The sequence below is a fragment of the Hyla sarda genome, unplaced genomic scaffold (genome assembly GCF_029499605.1).
Source record: "Hyla sarda isolate aHylSar1 unplaced genomic scaffold, aHylSar1.hap1 scaffold_211, whole genome shotgun sequence".
Taxonomy (NCBI): domain Eukaryota; kingdom Metazoa; phylum Chordata; class Amphibia; order Anura; family Hylidae; genus Hyla; species Hyla sarda.
This window is the reverse complement of record NW_026608774.1, coordinates 326,693-350,663: the sequence shown is the minus strand read 5'-3', so window position 1 is coordinate 350,663 and position 23,971 is coordinate 326,693. Positions and strand designations below refer to the sequence as shown.

General features: G+C 45.3%; 1 non-coding gene across 1 annotated transcript; it reads right to left on the bottom strand.

Annotated features, from left to right (window-relative positions):
* Positions 1-17,580: 17,580 nt before the first annotated feature.
* TRNAV-CAC (transfer RNA valine (anticodon CAC)) lies at positions 17,581-17,653 on the bottom strand. The gene has a single exon. It is a non-coding gene; the product is annotated as a tRNA-Val (tRNA).
* Between the last annotated feature and the right edge of the window lie 6,318 nt (positions 17,654-23,971).

Here is a 23,971-nt window from a genome sequence, read left to right as displayed (position 1 = left end):
AGGCCAAAATAAAATTTCCTGCAGATCCAGAGTCCAAGAAGGCCACTGTAGAGAAGGAGAAGGCAGAGGCAGACATCCGCACAGGCACAGTAAGACGTGGAGAAGCAGAGTAGACATCAAGGACTGTCTCACCTTTGTGCGGAGTCAGCGTACGTCTTTCCAGGCGGGGAGGACGGATAGGACAATCCCTCAGGAAGTGTTCGGTACTAGCACAGTACAGGCAGAGGTTCTCCATACGGCGTCGTGTCCTCTCTTGAGGTGTCAGGCGAGACCGGTCGACCTGCATAGCCTCCACGGCGGGAGGCACAGGAACAGATTGCAGGGGACCAGAGGAGAGAGGAGCCGAGGAGACGAAACGCCTCGTGCGAACAGAGTCCATATCTTGGCGGAGTTCCTGACGCCTTTCAGAAAAACGCATGTCAATGCGAGTGGCTAGGTGAATAAGTTCATGTAGATTAGCAGGAATTTCTCGTGCGGCCAGAACATCTTTAATGTTGCTGGATAGGCCTTTTTTGAAGGTCGCGCAGAGGGCCTCATTATTCCAGGACAATTCTGAAGCAAGTGTACGGAATTGTACGGCATACTCGCCAACGGAAGAATTACCCTGGACCAGGTTCAACAGGGCAGTCTCAGCAGAAGAGGCTCGGGCAGGTTCCTCAAAGACACTTCGGATTTCCGAGAAGAAGGAGTGTACAGAGGCAGTGACGGGGTCATTGCGGTCCCAGAGCGGTGTGGCCCATGACAGGGCTTTTCCGGACAGAAGACTGACTACGAAAGCCACCTTAGACCTTTCAGTGGGAAACAGGTCCGACATCATCTCCAGATGCAGGGAACATTGGGAAAGAAAGCCACGGCAAAACTTAGAGTCCCCATCAAATTTATCCGGCAAGGATAAGCGTATCCCAGGAGCGGCCACTCGCTGCGGAGGAGGTGCAGGAGCTGGCGGAGGAGATGACTGCTGAAGCTGTGGTAGCAACTGTTGTAGCATAACGGTCAGTTGAGACAGCTGTTGGCCTTGTTGCGCTATCTGTTGTGACTGCTGGGCGACCACCGTGGTGAGGTCAGCGACAACTGGCAGAGGAACTTCAGCGGGATCCATGGCCGGATCTACTGTCACGATGCCGGCTGGCAGGTAGTGGACCCTCTGTGCCAGAGAGGGATTGGCGTGGACCGTGCTAGTGGACCGGTTCTAAGCCACTACTGGTTTTCACCAGAGCCCGCCGCAAAGCGGGATGGTCTTGCTGCGGCGGTAGTGACCAGGTCGTATCCACTAGCAACGGCTCACCTCTCTGGCTGCTGAAGATAGGCGCGGTACAAGGGAGTAGGCAGAAGCAAGGTCGGACGTAGCAGAAGGTCGGGGCAGGCAGCAAGGATCGTAGTCAGGGGCAACGGCAGAAGGTCTGGAAACACAGGCAAGGAACACACAAGGAACGCTTTCACTGGCACTAAGGCAACAAGATCCGGCAAGGGAGTGCAAGGGAAGTGAGGTAATATAGGGAAGTGCACAGGTGAAAACCCTAATTGGAACCACTGCGCCAATCAGCGGCGCAGTGGCCCTTTAAATCGCAGAGACCCGGCGCGCGCGCGCCCTAGGGAGCGGGGCCGCGCGCGCCGGGACAGAACAGACGGGGAGCGAGTCAGGTAGGGGAGCCGGGGTGCGCATCACGAGCGGGCGCTACCCGCATCGCGAATCGCATCCCGGCTGGCAGCAGGATCGCAGCGCCCCGGGTCAGAGGACGTGACCGGAGCGCTGCAGCGGAGGGAGTGAAGCGAGCGCTCCGGGGAGGAGCGGGGACCCGGAGCGCTCGGCGTAACAACCATTATACAAGGAGGAATATTATGACAATACATATTACTATCATACTGTTACTGACTTAATCATGTATACTGAGATCAATATTACCAATAATACCACTATACAAGTGGGAATATTATCACCATACATATAACTGTAATGGATTTAATATATATATATATATATATATATATATATATATAATCATATACATATATATTTTAATTGGTATAAAATGTCATATTTTACATCTGCTTAATTCTTTTGCACAAAACTAGCTGACCTAACAGAAATCATATTCACCCACCAGTGTAGCCTGCTCTCTGTTTGCAGAGAGATAGGAGTCATGTCAAACTGACATTTCGGATATTTGGGGAGAAGAAAAAATTAATAATTGCTTAGTGCTTAGAAGAAAAACAAGTCAAACTTGCGCATGGCAAAACTATGTACACGTAGACTAACACACGTCATTAATAATTAATCGATAATGTGGGTGGTAATTTATGTTGATTCTGAAGTCTTTATGAACCCCTGTGGAATGTTTTAATAAAGGAAGGAAGAATTTCTGTACTGAACTACGTGTCAGTGCGTTATTCACATCGATGCATTCATCAAATAATAATTGATTTGGAAGGGAACAGATATCCACTAGGTCCTGAAGGGAAGATCTACTTCTTTACCCCCATACTGATACTGACCAAATCCTGTACACTGGGACCAATATTACTAGTATACAAGGAGGAATATTATCACCATACAAATTACAACCATACTGTTACTGACAACATACTGTATACTGAGACTAATATTACCAATAATACCAGTATACAAGGAGGAATATTATCACCATACATAGTATCATCATACTGTTACTTACCAAATCTTGTATACTGAGACCAATATTACTGTTATGATTCGGCTAGCTGGATGTGGATCCACTGTGTCAGCGAGGGATTGGCGTGGACCGTGTCGGTCGACCGGTTCTAGGGTTGCTACTGGTTTTCACCAGAGACCGCCGCAAAGCGGGATGGTCTTGCTGCGTCGGTAGCAACCAGGTCGTATCCACCGGCAACGGCTCAACCTCGCTGACTGCTGAGAAGACGTGGGACAGAAGGACTAGACAGAGGCAAGGTCAGACCTAGCAGAAGGTCGGGGCAGGCGGCAAGGTTCGTAGTCAATGTGGATAGCAGAAGATCTGGAACACAGGCTTTGGACAACACTAACGCTTTCTCTGGCACAAGGAAACAAGATCCGGCAAGGAAGTGCAGGGGAAGTGAGGTAATATACACAGGGAGCAGGTGGAAGCTAATTAGACTGATTGGGCCAGGCACCAATATCTGGTGCACTGGCCCTTTAAATCTTAGAGCGCTGGCGCGCGCGCGCCCTAGAGAGCGTAGCCGCGCGCGCCAGAACATGACAGCCGGGGACCGGGACGGGTAAGTGGTTGGGATGCGATTCGCGAGCGGGCGCGTCCCGCTATGCGAATCGCATCCCCATCGCGAATGTCAGTGCAGCACTCCCGGTCAGCGGGTCTGACCGGGGCGCTGCAGAAGGGAGAACGCCGCAAGCGCTCCGGGGAGGAGCAGGGACCCGGAGCGCTCGGCGTAACAATTACCAATAATACCAGTATACAAGGAGGAATATTATCACCATACATATTACCATTATACTGTTACTGACAAAATACTGTATACTGAGACCAGTATTACCAATAATACCAGTATACAAGGAGGAATATTATCACCATACATATTACCATAATGTAACTAACGAAATCCTGCATACTGAGACCAATATTACCAATAATTCCAGTATACAGGAGTAATATTATCACAATACATATTACCATCATAGTATTACTGAGCAAATGCTGTATACTGAAACCAATAATAACTTTAATACCAGTATACCATTGGGAATATTATCACCATACATATTACCGTCATACTGTTACTTACCAAATCCTGTATACTGAGACCAATATTACCAATAATACCAGTATACAAGGAGGAATATTATCACCATACATATTACCATCATACTGTTACTGACCAAATCCTGTTTACTGAGACCAATATTACCAATAATACCAGTATACAAGGAGGAATATTATCACAATAAATATTACCATCATACTGTTGAAGGATGTCTATGCCAGTCACCCTCTCTTATCGGTGGTCTGATCACCTCGGTTCCCACTAACCTGATAAAACAGTGATCGCCTCCATGTTTTGCCACTAGTTAATCATTATCAAGGGTAATGTCTCCAAGATGCTCACCCACCCTCCACTTCAACTAACTTTGCTACCCCAACAAGGTGCCATTGAAGAACACAACTCGTTCCGAAAAAAAACAAAAAACCTCTTACTACTAAATTGATAGGAAAAAAACAAACAAAAAACCGTTTGGCTCCTAAATGAGATGATGAAAAAAGGAAAGAATAATAGCGATTACTTAGTCACAGAGTCACCCAGGCTCCATAGACATACACGCTCCCTGCTGTCTCTCTCCTCCCTATGTTATATACCATCTATCACAGTTTAATATTACATATAATTCAGTAAATTTATGGATTATTTCCAGAACCAAGACCAATATTACCAATATCCTGTATACTGAGACCAATATTACCAATAATACAGTACATTACACAGGGAGGAATATTATCCCCATACATATTACCATCATACAATTACTGACCAAATCCTGTATACTGACTAATATCACCAATAATACCAGTATATAAGGAGGAATATTATCACCATACATGTTACCATCATACTGTTACTGACCAAATCCTGTATACTGAGACCAATATTACCAATAATACCAGTATACAAGGAGAAACATTATCTCTGTACATATTACCATCATACTGTTACTGGTAGAGATGAGCAAACTATTCAAAAATTTGATTCAGCTGAATCGCAAATTTGTTTGAAAAGTTTGTTTCGGGTCGAATAAATTTGCGGGGAGACTATATTAAAAACGGCTATTTCTGGCCCACAGAGACCCCCAATAGGGGTGTAGAACACTTTTCCTTGCTGTAACACACATAGGGAGGGTGCTAGGATAGGGAAATCATACTGTTTTTCACTATGGCATGCAGATTACATGCATTGCCATTAGAATCACCGCTGCAGAGCATCTATGTGGCAGCAGGGAGACCCTCAGGTGTCAAAATTGAAAAGGATCATTTATGTCATATTTAATGTAATTTGATGTGAAAATTAAATGTTTACATTACCCATTCTGGTGAGCATCGAGCTGGCGGTCCTCCGCCAGGTGAGATACCACCTGTTCCAACCCCTGCCTCTCAGTGCCCCCCTGATTATGAAAGTACGAATGTTTCATTTTATCAGTTATGGTTCGTTGCTATTGCTCCAACATGTTTCATTGGATTCTTGTGATAATACCACAGTTAATATGACGTCGACGGCCAAAGGGCCTCAGTCTTATAAAAATTACAACCCCTAAGATTGAAAGATGAATGTTGAAATCTCTATTGAAGATATACGTTAGCTAGTGCTACCTTCAAAACAAATTTGGCCGACGCCCAGTAGCAACAGTAAGCCAAGTAGTTCCTGAAACACACAGAGTGGAGCAGAAAGCAGCATGAGTACACAAGAGGGGTTCACAACCCCTAACATTAAAAAGTGAATATTGAAAGCTCTATTGAAGATGCATGTTAGCTAGTGCTACCATCCAAAAATTTAAGGCCCAAGCCCAGAAACATCAGTAGGCCAAGTAGTTCCTGAAACACACACTAGCAGTCAGGCGCAGGCATCAGCAGTACACCCGAGGGTTTCATAACATTGAAAGATCAATGTTGAAATCTCAATTAAGCATTTATGTTAGCCAGTGCTACCATAACATATTTGGAGTTAATATCCCAGTACCAGCAGCATCAGAAACAATATATTCGCTGAATGACACAGCCTGGAGGTGGGAAAAGCATAAGTGTAATAGATGTATCTATGTTTTTAATGTAAAATGTACATATAGGAGCCCTCCTCCCCCATCTCCTCTCTCCCATCTTGCCCTCACCATCATGTAGAGGAAACAGCATTCCATGAGGATAATCCTACTCCCCCATCTGCTCATTCCGGAATCACCCCTCTCATCGTTTGAAGACTTTGAACAAAGAAAGCCCGCAAAGCTGTGCAGGAAAGGCATAGTAGGGGGGGGGGGGGAACTTATGTTAATGACAAAGGTGATATAAACTTGAACGATTTGAAATAAAGCTCAGTGGAAAGCACACAGAGAATGCAGATGCATCTGAAACTGACAAATGGCTCTGTTTGATTTACTTCAATATACTTCGGTGTATAGTAAGATAGCTACAAGAGCACTGATATAATTCACATCAGATGTTGCCCAATTAGCGTGGGGCCTGGGTTATAGGCCTCATGTGTAAGTCGCAATTCCCAGACCAGACGGATTGAACAAAGGCGGACGCAGACGGGATTTGATCAACTCCAGGCGTACGGTAGGACATACTTGTACCTAGCCAAAAGTACCCATGTCTCCCCTTTGTTTTGTCATGCTGATCTAGACGACTTACACGTGACCTACCAGAGAAAGACAGGTAAATTCTCGCCCAGAGCCAATTACCCATGTACCTGTCATAATAATCATAGTAGCTATCTACTGCCTGAGTGTGTATGAAATGTGAGTGAGTGAATAAGCAGGATCCTGTTGGGGGAGGAGTTGATTGAGTCAGCCTGGGAGAATTGCATTTTTGGGGATATGAGGTCTCTTGGGGTATTTCCAGGGACTCCCAAAAGCTAGAGATTCTCTGGACTCTTTCCTTGGTTGCCTTGGAGCATTGAGTTATTTGGGGTGAGCTGATGATCTGAAGAATTTTGGCCCAGGATGCCGATTCAACGGGCCTATGTCCTTTGGGGGAATTGACTTTTGGGGTAGACTGTCATCTAAGACAGTGTGTCTTAAAATAACATATTTCCAGGGACTCCCCAAAAATAACATATCCTCCGGACCTTGTCCCATTATAACTGATTCAATATGTGTTATGTTTTTTTTAATGTGTCCATGGATTATTGTTAAATTAGCTAATTCAGACGAAGAGGGGGGGGGGGGGGAACCTTCCCTTCTAATACTAGATCTAATGTATTAGTGTTTTAAAGATATCTCCTAAAAGTAAGGGGTTTAATAGGGGTTTTAGTTGTACAACAGCTGGAGGTACATGAAATAGGTCTTACCAAAGTGAGGGGGGTGTGGGCTGACAGGGAGAATGTGAGGCTGTGCTGAAAAAGACTGTAACCTGACAGAAAAAAACCCACAAAGTTTTGATGGAAAACATGTGGTGAGTTCAAAATGGAATTGATAAATTATAGATATTAAGGCAGTTGCAAGTTTGAAATATATTTATGGTTGATAGGATAAGAAGGTTGATATATATAGCAGTGTAATATACAGTTATATATAACAGCGTGATTCTTGAGAACAATTGTGATTTGACTTAGTTATGTTGTAGTCCTCTGAATGGATATAGATAGGCAAAAGAATGTGAGGCGAATAGATAGGCTGCTAAAAGTTTGTGGAATGCCATACACAGTGGGGGGGGGGGCGTTTACAACCGCACTTAGAACTAAGAAAGGAGTCTTAATGGACAGAAAGTTGCTCAAGTCAGCGGAAGCATGGTTTAATACAGCTAAATGTGTACATAAGGAGAGATGGCTAGAGCAAGAAATAGAAAAAGGGGACAAAATTATGTATGTCTATCATAAATGTGAAAATATAGATGAAATACCTTCCGTGCCATCTGTTTCCAATGTTGGAGGGTGTAATCAGCCACCACCATATCCTTATTGGTCATGTTTTCATTGTGGATTTCAAAATCCCTTATGTAATGATGTTTGTTGTAGTTGTGGCACGCACAGGCCGCACCCTAAAATCACTACCCCCATTGTTTCTTCCTCCATATATCCCATGCTCTCTCTCTCTTTCTGTAGATAGCCATGAGGCTGCTAGTCTCTGTCACATGCTTAATCCTGGGGGGGCAGCCATGAAGGTCCTCCCCCAGCAGCCATTTTAGCTCATCCAATTAGTTCCCACCTCCACTCCCCGGCAGCCATTTTAACACACCTACTCAAGTAAAGCATATATGATGAATTAGGAATACATGGAGTATGACCAGTGAATGGTTTCAGGTGAAGCTGTGTATGTACATGTTTATGTCATATTGAACCTATTTGATGATATTTTATTAATCTCTTAATAAGTTTGTTTTTTCGCAGGAGTGCAAGATGGATTAAAAAAAATGGAAATTTATAAGGAAATACAATTAATTGTCTGATTATATTATAGGAGTAATGAGAGAAGTGTGGCCAAGGAGAATAAAATAAAACGTAAAATAAATTAAAAAGTGATCACTGTTTAATTAATGAATATTACCTTAAGCATTGAAAATCAGCTAATGGTTTATTGATTATAAATAATGTGCATTGAAGGTGATTTTTTCCCAATTTTTGAAAGAGCTCTGTATATTTTTATTCTTTTACATTTTGTTTTTTTGGTGAGAATGTGGGCCCCGTGTGTTGTATGTTGAATATTTGTAAATCTAGGTATTCTTACATGTGACATGTGTATAGTATGTCTCCATGTAGACACTGATTGCTCAAAATTTTTTGAGGAATGACAAAACTGAAAGGAAGACAAAAAGCCAGACTCAAAGGGGTGGTGACCAGTAACATAGAGGAGTGGGAGGAGAAAGGCGGGGCTTATAGGAAGATTGACAGAACCGCCTTGGTCTTATGAAACACAGTCACATTAAATTGAAGAAACTACAAATCTACTGTTTAAACTTGAATGTGTTATAGTACCTGCATACACAAAGTGATATACCTATACATTCTACATTGTATTTATTTGAATAACATCAATTTTAAGTGGATAACTTTACAATGATATTTAGTGTAATACGAAGATGCTGATTGTCTTGAACTTATAAAGTAAAAAAAATGTTTAGGATATCAGAGAATCAATGGTTAATGCTGAGTTATAAATGTAAGTTTGTTCTAAGTAATGTAAAGATGTAATACATAAGACAGGATATATGGTGACCACACGCAGAATTAAGTTCTACTGCAATAAACCACTCGATCTGAGCTGGTGGTTCAGAGAAGTAGAGTTGAAGGTATTCACTGAGATGTGTAAGATATCTAAAGGTATGACACAATGAGTACGGGTACACTTTAATTACCGCCCACAAGTATGGGCCTATTGAAGTAAAAGTGCTCTTGAATCCTTGAGCGAACCAATCTGTAGTTTGTAATTCAAGTGTTCAAAGTCTGAGAGCGGCCAGAGAAAGTGGCCATCGTAAAGATCAGAGACACATGAAGGAAACAGCCCCAGAAGCCAAGGGGACTGAATGGTGAAAGAGGCTGCCAAGGCTGCAGCGCGCCTGTTCCCCCACAATGATGGTACAAAGTGTACAGGTGAATGGGCAATGTGGAATTTTCTGGTTAGGTCTCTTGCAGGAACCAGTTATGCATGCTGAGAGAGACCAATGGAAGAAGAAAGAGGTGGTACAGGGCAACAAGCAAAGACACTAAGCAATGGGAAGCTATGTGCATAGTAATGTCAGTACATTGGGTCGCCTCAGGATTCAACAATGCAGAAAGAAGGTTTGTACAGACATCATTATTTTCATCTGACATATGACCTAGGTAAAAACAATAAAGGTACCTGACCAACACACTCTATAATCATCTTACCTGTTTCAGAGAATATGAGTAGACTTCATCTAACTGCCTGAGGTAGGTCAATATCAGTATCTCCTTGTCTAATTGCACTGATCCCTAACCATAGATACAGTAAAGTATACAATTAAGAACCTTTTGTAAAATTATACCTAGTTCAGATTCTGTAATTGTCACCCATTTCTTCAAAATCTATGCAGGAAATAAGTGAGGAAAGAGACGATTGCATATGATGATCCCATGTAGATGTATCTCTGATAACTGTTAAATCTATGTCTGTGCATAACCAAGGTTGTTCCAAAGGGAAAGATAATCACAACGGATTGTTAGGAGGTGACATTGTATGAGGAGAAACAGTAGGTGAACATGTAAAAATAGCAGGATGAGTAAATGGTAACTATCGTAAAGTATGGGATACTTGAGGATATGAGGCATAGAGTCAAATTAGAAGGGAATTAAACTGGGGAATACACATTAGTTAAGACACATCTGCCTATACACACTTCCATTACCGAACTTACAAAGAAATCTGAACCACACTTTAGAAGTAAACGTGCAGCCCCTGCTGGGAGTTTTAATCCCTTTGTGTATATTGATGTTAAGGAGTCCCAAGGGGGGGGGGGGGGGGTCCCTGAGGAGTTTTATAGCTATAGGTCAAGTAAAAAGCCGGAGTTGAGTCAATAATATCCGAGATTTCCATAAGTAAAAATAATTATATCTATTATAACCAACAAAGGTTAATACATTTCTTTGTAAATGCTCTTTAAGGTTAGGCCGAACAACTAAGAGTCGCATCCGCTATAATATTCCAAAATGGTATGGCATTAGATATGATGTATGGTGTAAGAGGAAAAAGGGGGTATATAAAATGTTCGGGGAGACTTGTTGCACATATATCTCAGCCAATATAGGATCGTTAAAATAACCATACTCATAATTCTAATAATCTTGCTTTGTTGTGTGATGTGTTTTGCCTTACCTAAAGAAGAAGTGTGAGACGACCGTCGAGAATGCCATGCCAGTGATGACAAATGTGGACTATGAGATTACAGATGAAGCCTATACCCCATTACAGAGCTTCAATGCCATCTATAACACCAGTGACCCATAGGGACAGCATCTGTCACATGGAAGCACAATGACAGAGCCTGGAGGTGGCATCAGCATGAGTTTACAAGAGGGCTTCACAACCCCTAACATTAAAATGTTAATGTTGAAATCTGTATACAAGATGTATGTTAGCTAGTGCTAAGCTCAAAAGATTTTAGACACAGGCACAACAGCATCACTAAACCATATAGATGCTGAAACACACAGCCTGGAGTAGGCATCAGAATGAGTTTACAAGAGGGCTTCACAACCCCTAACATTAAAATGTTAATGTGGAAATCTGTATACAAGATGTAGGTTAGCTAGTGCTAACCTCAAAACATTTTAGGCACAGGCCCAGCAGCATCACTAAACCATATGGTTGCTGAAACACACTGCCTGGAGCAGGCAGCAGGATGCGTACATAAGAGGGATTCACAACCCCTAACATTAAAAGATCAATGTTGAAATTGCGATTGAGCATGTATGTTTTCTAGTGCTAACATAAAAAAATTGTAATATCCAAGACAGTCCCAGCAGCATCAGAAATCAATACATTGGCTGAATGACACAGCCTGGAGGTGGGGAAAACATAAGGAGCCCATATAGTGTCTGAATGGTACAGCCTGGAGTTGGCCGAAGCATGAGGAGACCATATGGTGGCTGAATGGCACAGCCTGGAGTTGGCAGAAGCATAAGGAGACAAAATAGTGGCTGAATGAAACAGCCTGGAGGTGGCAGCAGCAGCATCAGGAGTCCTGAAAGTGACCCGGTGACAGAGTGGTGCGGTGGGTGGCAACACCAGTTCCCGGTGATGAAGGTGGCAGGAAAGTTTGTAACTGGGGAGCAGTGCCTTAAATCTGTTTGGCACTATCCATATTTGGGAAGTGTTGGTGTAGCACCATGCTCAATCTACTCTGATGCATCTGGCATTGGTGGGTGGAAATCCTGGCTGATCCATGCCTGATTCATCTTCACAAAGGTCAGTCTCTCCACATTTTTAGTGGACAGACAAGTTCTCCTTGGGGTGACTATGGCCCCCACCACACTAAACACCCGCACTGATGCCACACTACTGACCGGGCAGGACAGCTTTTTCAGGGCAAACTCTGCAAGTTGTTAGACTCCCCGCAGACGGCAGGTACCCAGGAGGTAGTAGATCTGTAATTCCACAGTGGTAAGGAGCAGGAGATGTGGTAGATCCACTGATCCTGTGGGGCGGATGATGCGGGCTGTACCAGGGAGCGGAGTCTAAGGTGCCGCTGGTTTTCACCAGAGCCGGCCGCAAAGTGGGATGGACTTGCTGCGGCAGGCGGCACCCAGGTCGCTACCCCTGGCATGACTCGACCCCACATGCGGCTGAGGTGAAGTGTAGTACAAAAGGAACAGGCAGGACGTAGTCAAACAGGCAAGAGGTCAGGGCAGGCGGCACATGAGCGGAGTCTGTAGGGAAGCAGAAGGTCAGTAGGCAGGTGGCTAGGAACACGGTCAAGTCACGGAATGCAAGGTCTGGTACACAGCAAGGAACACTGTAAAACTGCTTTCTCTAAGGTGCTAGGGCAAACAAAGTTCCGGCAAGGGCAATAGGAAGGGGCTGAAACTTAAAAGAGAGGCACAGGTGTGACTAATTACAGGCGCACTGACCCTTTAAATTTCAAAGCTCCGGCGCGGGCTAGAAAGTGGGGGCACGCGTGCCGGAGCTGAAGCACAGAGACTGGGGATGGAGGCGAGTGACAGGCTGGTACTCGCATGCGGGCGCGTCCCGCAATGCGAATCCCAGCCCCACTAGCGGCGGACAAGGAGGAGGAGGTGCGCTCACGGCCGGTATGTCCAGCCGGAGCGCTGTGCATAACACAAATTGCGGCCACAAATCAAGTTTGGCTGCCCAGAAGTCCAGCGGATCTTCAAGGTGTGTTGGCTTGGGCATGTCATGGTATGCCACCACCTGCTTGATCAGGTCCTGCTCCAGGTCTACCTGCTGCTGATGAGTTGCTTCACTATGCGGGTAAAGAAAGCTACTCATCAGCGACTGTAGACTCAGTCTGCTGCTGATGAAGCTGGAACTGCTCCTGCCACCCCACCCCTCCCCAGCAGAGGGCCCCCCAAATAAGACCTGCTAGTGCATGGACAATGGTGCCGATAGGATCTCTCTGTAGTTGGTCAGTTTGTCCTCCCTCTCAGTGGGTGTAAAAAAGGAACCCATTTGTGCCAGTAGCGAGGGTCCAATAAGGTGGAGACCCAGAAGTCATCCCGCTGCATAATGGTGACAATTCGGCTGTCACTACGCAAGCAAGTGAGCATGCATTGTGCCATTTGTGCAAATGACTCAGAGGGACTCCCTGCCTCCATCTCCACTGCATACTGCCACGGTGTGTCTGTGTCCTCTGTCTCACCTTCCTCATAACCCTCTAGCTCCTCTAGTTCATCATGCTCCTCCTCTCCTGTCAGATGATTAGAAACAATGCTTATCTCTTCAAACCTAAACTGTGCTCCACTGTGCCCCTCCTCCTCCTCCTCCAGTTCATCCCCCACAGGGCTCATGTGGACGTGAGATGTAGGCGCAACGTCTCCATTGCCCTGACAAGCCATCGTTTCCAACACTTGTTGTAGGATATGACTTACGTAGTATAATGTGGCTTCCTCAAAGGGCCTGAGCAAACGGCATGTGTCACGTATGAGCTGCCACTGGTTCACATTGAAGTTACACACAAGATTACCCCTATCCGCTTGGATCATCAAGAAATCGGTGATGGCTTTTCTTTGTTCGTATAGTCGGTCCAACGTATGGAGGGTGGAATTTTAACGTGTGGCAACGTCACAAATCAGACTATGTTGGGGGATACTATTCTGACGCTGCAGCTCAAGGAGGGTGCGCTTTGCGGTGTACGAGTGGCTGAAGTGCATACAAAGTTTCCTTCCCATTCTTAGGATGTCTTGCAAATGGGGGGAACATTTCAGGAACTGCTTGACAACCAGATTTAACACATGTGCCATGAAGGGTGCATGTTTCACCCTTCCTTGTCGCAGCGCCGCCAAGATGTTCTTCCCATTGTCGGTCACCATGGTTCCTATTTCTAGTTTTCGTGGAGTAAGCCATGCTCCGATTTCTTTAAGAATGACTTTTAGCAGTTCCTCCCCGTGTGACTCCAAGGCAAAGCATGTGAAGAACAGCGTGACACCGCCGTGCCGTGCACACATGGTATGCTGAAGGGCCACTGAGACTTGTCCAGGCAGTGGAGGCTGAGGACAAGGTGGAGGATGAGGAGGCAGAGTCGCACACTGTCACAGGACCAACTGGCTGACAGCGTGGAGGAGGAAGCGGCGTGACCTGTCCAAGTTGGGGTTGTGGCTGTGCAGGAACCACATTCACCCAGTGGGCCGTAAAGGACATGTATTATCCCTGACCGTAGTTACAGCTCCAGACGTCGGCGCTGCCGTGCACTTTGGTATACACCGACAGGCTCAAGGGCTGGCCCACCTTCTCTTCCACAAAATTGTGCAGAGCTGGTACTGCCTTCTTCGCAAAGAAATGAAGGCTTGGGTCTCTCCACCTCGGCTCGGCACAAGCCATTAGTTCTCTGAAAGGTGCAGAGTCCTCCACTTGAAAAGGGAGGGACTGCAGCACCAGTAACTTAGACAGGAGCACATTCAGCTTCTGCGCCGTTAGATGAGTGGGCGCATACTGATGTCTCATGGACATGGCTTCAAGGATGGATTGTTGGCGGAATGGCTGACTAAAAGTGGGAGAAGCAGGAGCATCTGGAGCGATAGAAGGAGGGTATGACACACAGCTCCCTTCGGCTGAGGTGGTGGATCCTTGGCTGGCTGAAAGATGGAGCGGCGTGCCACTGGGTGATGAAGCAGGCTGGACCACTACATTGGAGCCACAGTTCTCCCAGGCAGCTTTATGGTGGCGAAGCATGTGTTAACGCAGGGCCGTGGTTCCAACATTGAGACCCTGGTCACGCTTCACCTTCTGCCGACATATCTTGCATGTGGCTATGTGAACCTCCTCCGGATGCTTGATGAAAAACTGCCACACAACCCGCACTAATTGACTGCTACTGCCGCCGTCTCCAGGAACCCCTGTTCCACTACCTCCCGGGAAGTTAGGCTGCCGTGAAGCAGGTGGTCTCCCCCAGGCACGTTTGACTCCAGAATTTCCACTTCTGCTACCATGCTGACTGTCAACCATGCTACCACCTTGGTGGCTCAGCTGCTACCTCACGGGCAACTTGCAACTCTCTTCTCCTGATGATGATGAAGCCCCTTCTTCACCCGGCTCCCAATTGCGATCGGCTTTATCATCATCGAGATGTGTCTGCCCGTTACTGATGTCCTCCTAAGGTTCCCCAACAGTGTCTGCTTCAGGACCCTGAACCCTGGCAACACTGCCTCCCACGTCACTCTCCGCATCACTACTTGGCCGCCTAGCGGAGGAAGCGGCTTATGTCTCCTCCCCTTCTTAGCTGGGCAGTAGCTGCTGACTGTCCTCTATTAGATCGTCCTCAGTGAATAGTGGATCTGAACTCACAGCATAAGATACTTCTGTAGGAGAGGGAACAGCATAGGACAGAGGCAATGGGAGGACAGGGACTGCTCCCGGGCCATGCCAACTGAGGGTTGAAGTGGATGACCGTGTTTATTTTATTTTATTTTATTTATTTATATAGCGCCTACAGATTCCGCAGCGCTTACAATTATGAGTTACAAACAAAGACAAGTGTTAACCAATCGACGACAGCAGATGGGATGCTGGTCGAGACACGACCGGTAGCTGATAACGCGAGCTCAGGCCTCTGCTGCGACCTCTGCCTGAAGGATTTAGGCCTCTGCCACACCTCTGTGCACGTCCTGGCTCTTCTCTGCCTGACATACTTAGTGCGTATATGAGGGTATTACAATACGCTTCACTACTCTTAAAACAGTATTTGTCTAGAACAGCAGCAGGTGATTACTTTTGTCTGTCCTTTCACAGTATGTAGGCCCTTGACAGATTAACAGGTACAAAATGGTACAATACTTAGATGTAGGTATGTGGTTTGCACGTAAGAGGACAAAAAAATGCGCTACAGTACACTTGGAAAACGTATTTTCGTAAAACACCAGCAGGTGATTACTTTTGCCAGGACTTTCCCTGTATCTAGACTTGATACAGAATATTAGACTGCTTTGATGTAGGCATGTGGTATGCACTTATGAGGGCAGACAAATGCACTACAGTCCGCTGAAAAAAACGTATTTTTGCACAGCAGCAGGACCCAATAGTGCAGCACCACAAAAAAAATGTAAAAAATGTATTGCACTCTGTCACAGACTGTTAAGAATGGTGTGAACTGGTTATTATACCGTCTACAGACTAGTATTTCTGATGATTGACTGATGATTTCTTGTAGAAAAAATACACAGAATTGTGCTAAAAAATCATTCCTGCCTCCTGTGATAAGGTTCATGAAGTTCAGGCAGCTTGTTGATATGTATGAGGCAACGAAAAGCTATTTGCACCTCTGATAAAATGCTGAATGAAGTGACTGGGAGCTTAATTGCTGGCGTCAAAATCCTTCTCCATGAGAAGAAGCAAAGCACTGCACTTCTCTCTGTCCACAATGCTGATGTGACTAGCAGTTGGCAGTGGAACGCTGCAGTATGATAAATTCAGCGTCTCTGTGTAACACAAGGAGACACACAGTCGTCCTATCTCTGCAGTGTATATGGCATGAAATGAGCAGTAGCAAGATGGCTGCCGAATATATAGGGCTGTGACATCACAGGGGTCATGTCTTTCAGGGTCATCACACCTACCTCGCTTCCCGCCTTCCCAGCATCCCCTGCCCCATGTACTGACATGTGGATCCGCCATTTTAGGTGTCCTGGAGCCTGGAACGCTGTAAAATGGAGTTTAATGAAACGATTTGCGCAATAGAAACGCGGCGATATTCGCATTTGTTGCGAATCGAATAAATCCTGAAATTCATAACGTATTTCGGGTTCCTCTGCTTTGATTCGCTCATCTCTAGAAACAATGTAAGGGCAGATTTTTTTTTTTTTTACATTTAAGATCCCACCGAGCAACATCCTGGCTTACAGAAGGCAAAAAATATGTATCAGATATATGCTCGTTGATAAAATCTCTATCAGGACTGGATAGAATCTATACTCAGCCGCCATTATCAGTCCCCCCCCCTGTGCACTGTGATAGCAAATCACCATGAAGAAAACCCTCAGCAGGACAAATATTGGTTATGATACAGGAAACATTGAGTGGATATAAGTGACAGAAGATCCAGCGCTGGGCCAGAACACTAATACCCTTAAAGGACATCTGCAGCAAAAAAAAACGTACCCACCCCCATTCACCTGATAGGGGATAAGTGTCTGATCACGGGAGGGGTCCGACCACTGGGATCTCCCAAAAGGGGCAACGGCATTGCTGCACTATGCGCCGGCTAAAGCGCGTAGCGTCAAGCTCACTGAGCTCAACGGACACGCCTCCTCCATACAGCTCTACGGGAGAGGCGAGGAGGCACAAAAGCTGTATAAGTTTAAACCGCCTCTCCCATAGAGATACATGGAGGGGCCATGTTGACCGCAACGTCATACTGCGGCCAACACACCTCCTGCACGGGAGAGCTGTGGCAATGCTGGGGCCCCGTCAACTTGTTGGGTGTGTGAGGCAAAGGTGATAAACACTACACCTCCAGAAACTTGGTCTTCATGGAACCTGCTAACAGTGCAAGATCCAAAATGACGAAAATGATCAAGTCAAATCGAACAGGTATGTCGCTGTGTCCAAAAAAATTAAGAGTCAGTCCCATATTTCTTCCCGTGGACCTTTCGTTTGTTAGGTGAATGTGATCATTACAACCCGCTAACAGAAACTAGATGAAAGCTACCAGAACGGTGTAAGCAAACAACACCTGCTTAAAAAAAGAAGGTTTCCTCATGCAATAGTCAAAAACATCTCAAACTCCTTGTTTCTGCCCAGTTTCGAACCAGGGACCTTTCGCGTGTGAGGCGAACGTGATAACCACTACACTACAGAAACCTGCTTGTTGAGCCACTTACCCATCCACCCTCTCTCGCTTTCCACATTACATAGTTAGTATGGCTGAAAAAAGACATACGTCCATCAAGTCCAACCAGGGAATTGAAGGGAAGGGTGTAAGGGGATAAGGGAAAGGGATGTAGTTTTATAATTCTGCATAAGCATTAATGTTATTTTGTTCCAGGAATGTATCTAACCCTGTTTTAAAGCTGTTAATTGTTCCTGCTGGGATCAGTTCCTGAGGTAGACTGTTTCATAAATTCACAGTCCTTATGGTAAAGAAGGCGTGTCGCCCCTTTAGACTAAACCTTTTCTTCTCCAGACGGAGGGAGTGCACCCTCGTCCTTTGGGGGGTTTAACCTGGAACAGTTTTTCTCCATATTTTTTGTATGGGCCATTAATATACTTATATACGTTTATCATATCCCCCCTTAATGAAGCAGGATGTATATTTACGTCCTGCGCCGGCTCCCGCGATATGAAGCGGGATCGCGCCGCGATCCTGCATCATATCGCGTCGGTCCCGGCGCTCATCAACGGCCGGGACCCGCGGCTAATACCACACATCGCCGATCGCGGCGATGTGCGGTATTAACCCTTTAGAAGCGGCGGTCAAAGCTGACCGCCGCTACTAAAGTGAAAGTGAAAGTGACCCGGCTGCTCAGTCGGGCTGTTCGGGACCGCCACGGTGAAATTGCGGCATCCCGAACAGCTTACAGGACACCGGGAGGGCCCTTACCTGCCTCCACGGTGTCCGATCGCGAATGACTGCTCCGTGCCTGAGATCCAGGCAGGAGCAGTCAAGCGCCGATAACACTGATCACAGGCGTGTTAATACACGCCTGTGATCTGTGTAAAAGATCAGTGTGTGCAGTGTTATAGGTCCCTATGGGACCTATAACACTGCAAAAAAAAAGTTAAAAAAAAGTGTTAATAAAGGTCATTTAATCCCTTCTCTAATAAAAGTTTGAATCACCCCCCTTTTCCCATAAAAAAATAAAACAGTGTAAAAAAAAAAAAAAAAAACATATGTGGTATCGCCGCGTGCGTAAATGTCCGAACTATAAAAATATATAATTAATTAAACCGCACGGTCAATGGCGTACGCGCAAAAAAATTCCAAAGTCAAAAAAAGCGCATTTTTAGTCACTTTTTATACCGTTAAAAAATGAATAAAAAGTGATCAAAAAGTCTGATCAAAACTAAAATCATACCGATAAAAACTTCAGATCATACCGCCCTGTAAAGTCCTCATACCACCCTGTATGTGGAAAAATAAAAAAGTTATAGGGGTCAGAAGATGACATTATTAAACATATAAATTTTCCTGCATGTAGTTATGATTTTTTCCAGAAGTATGACAAAATCAAACCTATAAATGTAGGGTATCATTTTAACCGTATGTACCTACAGAATAATGATAAGGTGTAATTTTTACCGAAATATGCACTGTGTAGAAACGGAAGCCCCCAAAAGTTTCAAAATGGCGTTTTTTTCTTCGATTTTGTCGCACAATGATTTTTTTTTTCCATTTCACCGTGCATTTTTGGGTAAAAATGACTAATGTCAATGCAAAGTAGAATTGGCGACGCAAAAAATAAGCCATAGTATGGATTTTTTGGTGGAAAATTGAAAGAGTTATGATTTTTAAAAGGTAAGGAGGAAAAAATGAAAGTGCAATAACTGAAAAATCCTGAGTCCTTAACCCCTTAAGGACTCAGGGTTTTTCCGTTTTTGCACTTTCATTTTTTCCTCCTTACCTTTAAAAAATCATAACCCTTTCAATTTTCCACCTAAAAATCCATATTATGGCTTATTTTTTGCGTCGCCAATTCTACTTTGCAGTGACATTAGTCATTTTACCCAAAAATGTTTTGATCTGACTTTTTGATCACTTTTTATTCATTTTTTAATGTTATAAAAAGTTACCAAAATACGCTTTTTTGGACTTTGGAATTTTTTTGCGCGTACGCCATTGACCGTACGGCTTAATTAATGATATATTTTTATAGTTCGGACATTTACGCACGCGGCGATACCACATATGTTTATTTTTATTTTTTTTTACACTGTTTTATTTTTCTTATGGGAAAAGGGGGGTGGTTCAAACTTTTATTAGGGAAGGGGTTAAATGACCTTTATTAACACTTTTTTTTAACTTTTTTTTTGCAGTGTTATAGGTCCCATAGGGACCTATAACACTGCACACACTGATCTCTCATCCTGATCACAGGCGTGTATTAACACGCCTGTGATCAGCATTATCGACGCTTGACTGCTCCTGCCTGGATCTCAGGCACGGAGCAGTCATTCGTCGATCGGACACCGAGGAGGCAGGTAAGAGCCCTCCCGGTGTCCGATCAGCTGTTCGGGACGCCGCGATTTCACCGCGGCGGTCCCGAACAGCCCGACTGAGCAGCCGGGATACTTTCAGTTTCACTTTAGAAGCGGCGGTCAGCTTTGACCGCCGCTTCTAAAGGGTTAATACTGCACATCGCCGCGATCGGCGATGTGTGGTATTAGCCGCGGGTCCCGGCCGTTGATTAGCGCCGGGACCCACGCGATATGATGCGGGATCGCGGCGCGATCCCGCTTCATATCGCGGGAGCCGGCGCAGGACGTAAATATACGTCCTGCGCCGTTAAGGGGTTAAGGGGTTAAAAACGCATACGGTTTACTTTTTCCCATACCGTTCCATCCGTTTTTTTTTTCCATACGGTTTTTGATAGAAAACGTATGCGGGAACCGTAGTTGAAAAACATAGTGTGAATAGACATATGAATGATTGCTGGACACTCCCGACATTTCGGAGGACACACTCCCTTTCTCAAGTGACCCTATCGTGCACCCATCACCAAATACATAGTATTTCATCTCTCGCGAGAACTCAATTCTGAAATGAGAGCTTACACATTAAAATCAAAGCAAACGTGCTTTACATTTAAAAACAAGATGAAATGACATATCCTAGCAGCAATATTAGATGGTATAATACACTCGATTCACAGAAATATTGAAAAAATAGCGAAATTTAATTAAGTCCATACACATCTCTCTGTAACAGTTTTCTTTTTATACTCTCATCTGAACACCCTTCTGTTTCTTCAATCACCATCCAGAGTAATTCGATGGGTTGGTGACCGAACTCTAGAAAATGTTTAGCAACACCTGTTTCTCCAAACCTATTCACCGTTTCAATCTGACTTTGATCACCCATCTTTTTCATATTCCGGATGGCGCTACGATGTTCATTAATCCGGCATTTGACATTTCTCATTGTTTGCCCTACATAAACTCGACCACAATGGCATTTTAGCACATACACCACGTTTTGAATTACAGTTATACCAGCCTCTCACAGGAATTTTAAACCCTTTCAGTGGATGACTTATAGCTTCTGTTTTAATAATGATATTGCAATTCTGACAACCCAAGCATGGGAAGGTACCCTTCTTCTTAGCATCGAGGAAAGTTTGTTTAGTTTTCTTCTTCTTTTTTTGTATCAGTATTGTATTTTTGTAAAACACCAGCCGTTGGATACTATTCTTTGGACTTTGACGGTATGGAGCACCTTGACAGCTTAACAGGTACTAAATGGTACAATACTTGGATGTACCTATGCGGTATGCACTGATGAGGGCAGTAATATATGCGCAAGTATTTTTTTAAAACACCAGCACATGATTACTTTTGCCAGGAGTCAGGACTTTCCCTGTATCTAGACTTGTTACAGATACAGAATAGTAGACTGCTGTGATGTAGGCATGTGTTATGCACGTATGAGGGCAGACAAATGCACTACAGTACACTGAAAAAAATTATTTGTGAACAGCAGCAGGACCCAACAGTGCAGCACCACAATTAAACAATATACAGGGATTAAACCCTAAATTGCACTCTGTCACACAATTCTGAGCAGCAGAAGATTTGTGGAGCAAAAAAAATACTGAATTGGGCTGAAAAATGAGGAGATAAGATGGTTGATAAAGTTCAGGCAGCTTGGAGATCTGTATGAGGCAGCTGACAGCTATCTGCCCCTCTCTGCTGCAATGCTCAATAACGTGAATAGGAGGTTTAGCAATCAATGATCCTTCTCAGAGTAACAGCACAGCACTCTGCACTCCTGCCTTTCCCTAATGCTGATGTGACTAGCAGTTGCAGTGTAACGCTGTGGTATGAGCTATTCACACACACACAGTCCCGTCCTCTCCATCTGAGTGCATAGATGAAATGAAGAGAGGCAAGATGGCCGCCGATTATATAGGGGCTGTGACATCACAGGGGTCAGTGAACACTGATAGGCTGCATCTCACATGTGGTTCTGGGTCAGCCCACCTACCTTCATTCCCGCCGCTGTTTCCTGCCCTCCCATAATCCCCTGCCCCATGTACTCACATGTGGATCCGCCATCTTAGGTCTCCAATAGCCTGGAACGCTGTAAAATGGAGTTTAATGAAGTGATTCGTGCGATCGTATCACAGCAATATTCGCATTCGTTGCAAATCGAATTGTTACGCCGAGCGCTCCGGGTCCCCGCTCCTCCCCGGAGCGCTCGCTTCACTCTCGCTACCGCAGCGCTCCGGGCAGCTCCACTGACCCGGTGCGCTGCGATACCGTCTCCAGCCGGGATGCGATTCGCGATGCGGGTGGCGCCCGCTCGCGATGCGCATCCCGGCTCCCGTACCTGACTCGCTCTCCGTCTGTCCTGTCCCGGCGCGCGCGGCCCCGCTCCCTAGGGCGCGCGCGCGCCGGGTCTCTGCGATTTAAAGGGCCACTGCGCCGCTGATTGGCGCAGTGGTTCCAATTAGTGTGTTCACCTGTGCACTCCCTATTTATACCTCACTTCCCCTTCACTCCCTCGCCGGATCTTGTTGCCATTGTGCCAGTGAAAGCGTTTCCTTGTGTGTTCCTAGCCTGTGTTCCAGACCTCCTGCCGTTGCCCCTGACTACGATCCTTGCTGCCTGCCCCGACCTTCTGCTACGTCCGACCTTGCTTCTGTCTACTCCCTTGTACCGCGCCTATCTTCAGCAGCCAGAGAGGTTGAGCCGTTGCTAGTGGATACGACCTGGTCACTACCGCCGCAGAAAGACCATCCCGCTTTGCGGCGGGCTCTGGTGAAAACCAGTAGTGACTTAGAACCGGTCCACTAGCACGGTCCACGCCAATCCCTCTCTGGCACAGAGGATCCACCTCCTGCCAGCCGGCATCGTGACACGAATATTTCATGAAAATCGTAACAAATTTGGGTTTGGCAGCTTCGATTCGCTCATCTCTAATTATCACCATACATATTACAATCGTAATGCTACTAACAAAATACTGGATACTGAAACAAATATTACCAATAATACCAGTATACAAGGAGGAATATTATCACCATACATATTACCATTATACTGTTAATGACCAAATCCTGTATGCTGAGACAAATATTACCAATAATACCATACAATGAGGAATATTGTCACCATATATACAGTAACCCCCCCGACCTGCGATGGCCCCGACATATGATAAAATCGACATACGATGGCCTCTCAGAGGCCATCGCATGTCGATGTCAGCATCGACATACGATGCTTTTATATGTCGGGGCCATCGCATTAACTGCTATCCGACAGCGCAAAATGCTTAAGCTGCTGTCGGATAGCAGTTTAAGCATCCCTGGCAGGTTCGCTTACCTATTTCCGCTGCTCCGGGTCCACTTCGCGATCCTCCGGCATCTTCCGCATCTTCTCCAGGGTCCGGGCCTCGCTTTCCGGCGTCGTTATTACGTCACTACGCACGCCGCGCTGGCGCAGCAGCGTAATAACGTCACCAGAAAGCGAGGCCCAGAACCTGCAGAAGATGCGGAAGAAGCCGGAGGATCGCGAAGAAGACACCAGAGCAGCGGGACAGCATCGGGAGCCCCTGGAACAGCATCGGAAGCGGTGAGGACCTGGTCCGGAGCGGCGGGGACAGGTGAGTACAGCTTCTTATACTTTACATTGCACGGATCCCTCAACATACGATGGATTCGACAAACGATGGGTCGTTTGTAACGAATTACCATCGTATGTTGAGGGACCACTGTACTACCATCATGCTGTTACTGACCAAATCCTGTATAATGATTAATATTACCATCATTCTGTTACTTACCGAAGCCTGTATAGTGAGACCAATAATACCAGTATACAAGGCGGAATATTATGACAATACATACTGAATTACTATCATACTGTTACTGACCAAATCCTGTATACTGATATCAATATTACCAATACTACCACTATACAAGTGGTTATATTATCGCCATACATATTACCATCATACTG